Below are 7,379 nucleotides of genomic sequence, written 5' to 3'. Positions count from 1 at the left end.
AAATAAATCATTAAATTAAAAAAATAGATAGGGGGAGGGAGAGAGAGACAGAGACAGAGAGAGAGACAGAGAGAGAAAGAGAGAGGGAGAAAGAGAGAGAGAGAGAGAGACAAGGGAGAAAAGATCACCAGTTTTCTAATCAGCCCATCCTTGTGTGTGTAGGTATGAAGGTGTGTGTGTGTGTGTGTGTGTGTGTGTGTGTGTGTGTGTGTGTGTGTGAGTGTGTGTGTCTGCATGTGAGTGTACTTTGTTTGTGTGTGCTTATGTGTGTTTGTGTGAGTGGAGGCAGGGATGAAGGTTGTCTTCCTCTCCTGCTCCTTCCTTTATTCCCCCATTTTGTGTGGTATCTCTTATAGCCCATGGTAGCCTAAATCTCTTATAGCCTCATTGTAGCCAAAGATGACCGGAGACACCTGATACTCCCGCCCCTATCCCTCAGCTGCTGGGATAACAGGTTCTATGTGGTCCTGTGGATGGAATCAAGGGTTTTCTGCAAGCTGGGTGTTTACCCTACCAACTGAGATAAAAGTCATCTCCTGCTCATTCCCTCCTCTTAAAATCCTATCTGTTTATCTGAGTGCTGCAGCATGCATTTCCTGGTTTCTCTTGCAGCTTAACATGGCCACGTGACTAAGCTGTGGTCAGTAAGATATAAATGAATGTGCTGAGTAGGACTTTCTTGAAACATTTTTCTTGAAAAGAGCAGGCTACAGGTAAGAGCCCCTTAACCCCCTTTTCTGTGTTTTTGGGTTTCGTTTGTTTTTTGTTTGCTTGTTTGTTTTACTTTCTTTACAATGTAATGTCTAGAGCCCCAGCAGCTGTTTTGGACTATGAGGTGTCCTTGGAAACAAAATCCAGGTATGCATTGACAATGTCAGTTGGCGAGCACCGCCTCCTTGATTGTGCTACGAGCAGCAGCAAAGGATGGTTACAGGAAAGCAAACATCCACATTGCTTAGCTGTCACTTTGCAGTTTCTGCTGCCTGTGACTAAAGCTCGATTTCAACTATCCAAGGGACCTGCTCCTGTTGCCTTCTAACCCAAGGTGAGTGCTAGTGGCTTACCGTTTGCAATGAATTCCTATGTCACATAATGAGAAAGGACAGCTTTAACTCTCTGAATTTTTCTCCCACTCGCTCCCATGGTCCTCATGAGGAAGGCCATATGCATCCTCTGACATCCTTCTCTTGCCTGATGCTTTTTGAAACCTTCTAAAAGGAATCACTTTTGCCTATGGCGCTGGTGAGGTTCAGATATTTTCTTGTGCTCCAGTCCATTCTAAACACAAGCTTCCCATTGGCCCCATTACCTTGTCCCCTTTGCTCAAAAAGGAAGTCACATGCTATCAATTCTTTAGGGGCTTTATAAAAACTTTAATGATGGTTAGGACTGGGGTACTCTGAGTATCTCCCCACATACCTTGGAAGTTTGGCTGGCTTAAGGTCTTACCACCCCTGCTAAGGATCTGTTGGCAGTTCGTAGCTGCTGGGGCAGAAAGAACGTTTCTTCTTTGGGTGGCGGGGCAGGGTTGGGAGTTATCCATTGGTAGGTTACCCAAGTTCTAGTAAATGGCTTATATGTGTGCATATATGTGTTTATATAGGCACATATAAGCAGCACTGGTTTGAATTAGAAGGTTTTCAATTCTAATCTTAGTTCAATTTCTTTTTATGTATATGAGTATTTTGCCTGAGTGTATGTCTGTGAACTATGCATGTGCCCTCAGAGGCCAGAAAGAATGTCCTTGAAATTAGAGTTACAGATGGCTGTGAACCACCCTGTACGTGTGATGGGAATTGAACCCTGATCCTAGAAAGAGTAGCCAGAGCTCTTAACAATGGAGCCATCTCTAACAAGCAGCAATTTATTTATTTATTTATTTATTTATTTATTTATTTATTTATATGAAATATACTATAGCTGTCTTCAGACACACCAGAAGAAGGCATCAGATCCCATTACAGATGGTTGTGAGCCACCCTGTGGTTGCTGGGAATTGAACTCAGGACCTCTGGAAAAGCAGTCAGTGCTGTTAACTGCTGAGCCCCAAAGCTGGCAGCTTTTTTTAAAAGCAACTGATGAGACAGCTCGGCGAGCACTGGCTGCTCTTGCAAAAGACCTGGGTTCAGCAGAGACACAGCAACTCACAATTATCTGCAACTCCCGTTCCAGGGGACTCCATGCCAGATTCTGGCCTCTACAATGCAGTGCACTACCAGATGGCTCAGTGAAGTAAAGATACTTGCTGCCACACTGACAACCTTTGGACTGAATGGGAGAAGGAAAGAACTGACCGTCTCAATTTGTCCTCTGAACTCCATATACAAACGACATGTAGGAATATGCACACATGCAAAATAAGTAAATAAATGTAATAGCAAAACAGACTGAATAGGTCAGGTAAGAATATTTAGCTGGCACGTAGAAAGCCCTAGTTTCAATCCTCAGGTTTTTTTTTTTAAAGATTTATTTATTATATGTAAGTACACTGTAGCTGTCTTCAGATGCACCAGAAGAGGGCATCAGATCTCATTACATTACGGATAGTTGTGAGCCACCATGTGGTTGCTGGGATCTGAACTCAGGACCTTCGGAAGAGCAGTCGGTGCTCTTAGCCACTGAGCCATCTCGCCAGCCCCCTCAATCCTCAGTTCTTCAACAACAAGCAAACAGGCAAAAATGCTGGACAAATGTTTTTGACCCATGCCACACACACCATTTGACCTTTAAACGACATACATTGATACCAATATTAGTGTCCTTTGAACAAAAAAATGAAAAGGAGGTTCAGCGAAGACTAATACCACAGAGAAGAGTCACCAACCAGAAGCAACGGCACTAGACTTATAACTGGATTTTCTGGTTCATTTCACAGTATTCTTTGAGGTGAATTTGGAAACTTATTTTGGCTGCATAATTATGTAAGAACAACCAGACCAGAATCGAAGGCTGCTTGTACCTCAGTAACATTAAAATGTAAACGACTTATATCACAAACTGGAAGCCACTGACATATTTTCTTTAGAAGTTACACAACGTTCCTTGGCCATCAGTCACACCAATGACTCAAACCCACATGTCATGAAATAGTGGATAATTCAAGCCAGTAAACATCTATATCCTTTGGTGTCTGGCTAGACTGCTGTATAACCCTTGAGGGAAAAAAAAATAACTTACAATATGCAGAGGTATTTTTTATAATGGAAAGTAAATTTTTACAAATTAAAGTTCTAGATGAAATAACTGATGGCAGTATAATCAGAATGGGCTCCAATATAATTACAACTCATCACAGAAAGTTCAGAATATAACTAACTGCCTTATAGGTGCTGATGGGACACTGGGAGGTTTGTCCTAGTTCATTTGCTTGTTTGTTTGTTTGTTTGTTTGTTTGTTTTTGCTAGCAACATTGCCAGTGTGTCTTGTATTCTAGACTGTGGCTGCTTTTCCCCCATTTAATATCATGTTTCAGTTTTCTGTGTGAAAAACTTCTTACAGCTTCTCGAACGCCATGTCTGCTGTAATTTACTCCAGTACTTGGCCTGCGAGGGGAGCTTTTCCGTTATTTCCTTGATTTGAAAGAGCACTGGAAGTAATGATGCCTGCTTTTGCTGAGCACACATCCCCAACACAGAATGCCCAGCTTAGACATCAGGAAATATGTTTGGGATTTGTATTTTGTTTTTTGTTTTGTTTTGTTTTTTTTGTTTTTTTGAGACAGGGTTTCTCTGTGTAGCCCTGGCTGTCCTGGAACTCACTCTGTAGACCAGGCTGGCCTCGAACTCAGAAATCCGCCTGCCTCTGTCTCCCAAGTGCTGGGATTAAAGGCGTGCACCACCACCACCCGGAATGTTTGAGATTTGTAACGCAGCACGTAATAATATCCCTTATCACAGAGTCCCAGGTCTGTCTAGAGTTTAGAATTTGCCCAAGCAGCCGTCTTCAGGGTCCCATGGTCCCATGGGATAAACAGCATCTCTTGGACCCAGCTCTCAGACACCCCCACTGGAGAGCTTGTTACATAGCTAGCGAAGGAAATCCCGAGGCCCTTCCAAATCTGTGTCCCAGTTCTCAGAGAACAGGTCTGGGTTGCCTTCCTTCCCCAAACCCTAAGGAAATTACTAGTTCTGGGATTTTTGTTTGTTTTTTGTTTTGTTTTGTTTTTAAGACTGGGGTGGGGTAAGGGGTGAGGGTAGGGGTCAGGTTGATGGGAGCATGAGTGTAAGCTCTGTGTGTGTGTGTGTGTGTGTGTGTGTGTGTGTGTGTGTGTGTGTGTGTGTGTGGTGGGGATTAGAGATGGATGAGAGGCACTGTTCCCTTGCATGCAAGAGAGGTGGTGGTGATGGATGGACACGGTGGGCTCCAGCAGAGGAAGGGGCCATTTGGAAGCTGACTTCTCATCAAGGATCTTGAATTCACCAGCTGGTTTGGAATCTGAATGGAGAAGTGGACATCGCAGGAGTTTTTTTTTTTTTTTTTTTCTACACAGGACTTGGGGGAGGCGGTCTCACATTTGGGGAGGTGACATCCTTTTGGAGATTCGTGACCTTAGTCAGACTGAAATGGACGGACCTGATTGGCTGTACTGTCTGAAGCCTTTGCATCTCTTGTTCTTAGTCTTGTGCTTTTCTGGGTTTGTAATATTCTTTCTCAAGTTGTGAAGAGAATCTGGCATTTTAAAAATAGACCGAAAGCCACAGGCTTCATCATGGTGTGCTCCAAATGATGACCAAGTTTATCTGTGCTGACTCTTGGGAGGAGACATCAAGGAGTAGCTTTTGTTGTGGTCCTGAGGAAGCTGGGCAAGAGGCAGGTGACTGGTCAGATACAACCCTGGAAACTTTCAAGATTAGGAGTAACTTTGTCCCAACAGCTCAAGAGGAAGGAGCTGATTCAATGAACTCACTCCTGTTGATTCTTCAGAAAGGCAAGAAGTAAAGATGGATTCCTAGCAGACTAGAAGTCGGGACAAGTTAGCAATGCAAGACAAGGCTGGGAGTCCCAGATACTCAGGAGGCTGAGTGTAGTCGGAGGATTATGAATTTAGAGGCCAGATTGATCAACCCCGTCTCAAAATATAATTTTAAAACAGGGATTGGGTGTGGACATGTAGTTTCGGGGATAGAAGTGTGGATTGTCCCATAGAAACTTTCTGTTGAGCCCTGTCTTGAACTGTCACGTGCCTCACCATTGTCCAGTACTGTCACTAAGAACAACAGAGCAGCTCGCAACCGTCCACTCAGTAAAGAAGTGTGGGCTGAGCGGCAGCTCAGGCTGTGAACTGCTTACATTGCAAACTTAAAGGTCTGAGCCGGATGCTCAGACATTGTAAGTCACAGCTAGAATGTTCTGAAAGTAAATGCCTTGCGGCATGGACTCTCAGTCGGCTGGGTTCTGGTGCTTCTCCATCTAATTCAAAGCGCTGAGGGATGTTGTCTCTGGGGGCTGTGTTTACCTGGCTATTCCCATAGCAAATTCAGTGGCAATGAATGGACTTTTAGGAGCCCAGAGAGGAGGAAACATGAAGTCCAGGCAATTAATCAATTAGAGAAAAATGGTTTGAGCTGCCTTCTAGAGGATGTACAAACACAGGTTTATTTTCAATTTTAATTGTGTGTGTTTTCTCACGTGTGTGTGTGTCCGTGAGAACATATGGAGGCCAAAAAGAGGGTGGCAGAGCCCCTGGCTGGAGTTACGGAGGTTGTGAACCACTTCAAGATGGCGTTAGGAACTGAATTCTGGTCCTCAAGAGCTGTACACATTCTCACCACTGCGGCAACCCTGTACTGTACGGTGTTTGCAAAGCTGTCCTTAGGCAGATCTTTCCCTCTCACCTCTTTTACTGTCTTTAAATGTGCACCACCCATGTGCTCTGGACTCCGAATCTTCACGGGGTGCACTGTTGCTGACCCTTCAGTGACAAAGTGAGATCCGCCCTCGCTTTGCCTCCTGAGATATCGTTCATACCTCATCATAAAGCTCCCCCCAGGGTCTCAATGTACTCTTTGCTAACCCTTGGTGACATTGGCAGAGCTGACACATAGCCTACCCTTGACACGGCCTCTCAGGCCTCTGATGGACCCTGACGTGCCTAGTACCACTCTCTGTTCCTGACTCTGTAGCAGTAAGACATAGGGTAACAGAAGCTTTAAGGCTTTAAGTGTGGTCTATAGAAGAGACAGTGTCCGGAAGTCCTTCAAAATTGTCCTCTGCTTGTCCTGTCCTAAGGGAGGCTCTGGTAATTTTCCTGCCAGACTCAGGGCTCCTGTGGTCAGCTTTTGTCTCTGTGTTACCTCTCCTCAAATTATCTCAGCAAGTTTTGCAGGAAGCCGTTGCATCACAATGAAGCCAGATTGTCCCCTCAAGCAAAACTGATGTCCCCAGAGCCAGCAGAACCCTGTAGAACCAGACCTGAGATAAGGATTAAGCAGAAAACAGCTTGGCCAAGACTTCTTCTCCATTATACTCTGGGTCCCTGCTTCTCCCCCCTCTTCAACAGCCATAGGTATTATCAAAAACCCAAGGAAAGGGCCACCCCTCTTGCCAGAAGGGCCGTCTGACTCATTCCTTTTTCTCCTTCTCCACCCCCCCCCCCCCACTCCACTGTGACCAAATAAGGTCAACTTCATCAGTACCTCAGAGTCAAGACTCCTGCCTAGGAACCAGCAAAACAGGAATGTGGACTAAAGAATGTTCGAGTTAGTTTTCTCTGGATACAGCCGTCCTTACAGCCTAGAAAAATGACAAGTTAATGGAAAGACATTTTCTTCTGTAGTTAAAAAGACAATAAAAATTAAATAAATAATTAAAAAAAGAGAAAGTCTAGAAAAATTCATGTGAGAATTGGCCACAGGAAATTTAACATGCTTTAATAGATATATTGATTTAGGTTTTACATTTTAATATTTTCATGTTCATAATGCCCGTTAATCTTGTCAACTTGTTGGAATTTAGAGTCATGTGGACACAAACCTAAGCGTATGCCGGGAGGAATTTTCTAGACTAGGGAGATTGAGACGGAGAAGACACACCCCAACATTGCTTAAACTGGGCTCTTAGAGCAAAAAAAGGCAAAAGACAGCAGCATTGTCTCTCCTGAGTCCCCACTGTGGACACCACGTGACCAGCTGCCGCGTGCTCCTGCGCCATCACCTCCCTGGGACAGCGCCCTGGAGCTGAGAGCTGGGAGAAGCCCGCCCTTCCTTAACTAGAGCCATGTGACCAGCTGCTGTGCTGATGCGCCATAAGCTCCGTAAACTCCCAGGGACCGGTGCCCTAGAGCTGGGAGCTGGGGGCTGGGAGCTGAGAGAAGCCTTTCCTTGAGCCAGCCAGCCAGCCAGCCTGTCTGCCTGCCTTAGCTATTGTCACAGCAGCAAGGA

General features: G+C 44.9%; 1 long non-coding RNA gene across 1 annotated transcript; it reads left to right on the top strand.

Moving 5' to 3' along the window:
- The first annotated feature begins 579 nt into the window (after window positions 1-579).
- Gm31496 lies at window positions 580-2,507 on the top strand. The gene is made up of 3 exons (XR_373996.2): window positions 580-713; window positions 808-1,045; window positions 2,173-2,507. It is a non-coding gene; the product is annotated as a predicted gene, 31496 (long non-coding RNA).
- Window positions 2,508-7,379: the final 4,872 nt, after the last annotated feature.

Source organism: Mus musculus, chromosome 2 (assembly GCF_000001635.26).
Source record: "Mus musculus strain C57BL/6J chromosome 2, GRCm38.p6 C57BL/6J".
NCBI classification, from domain to species: domain Eukaryota; kingdom Metazoa; phylum Chordata; class Mammalia; order Rodentia; family Muridae; genus Mus; species Mus musculus.
This window is presented reverse-complemented; position numbering and strand designations above follow the sequence as displayed.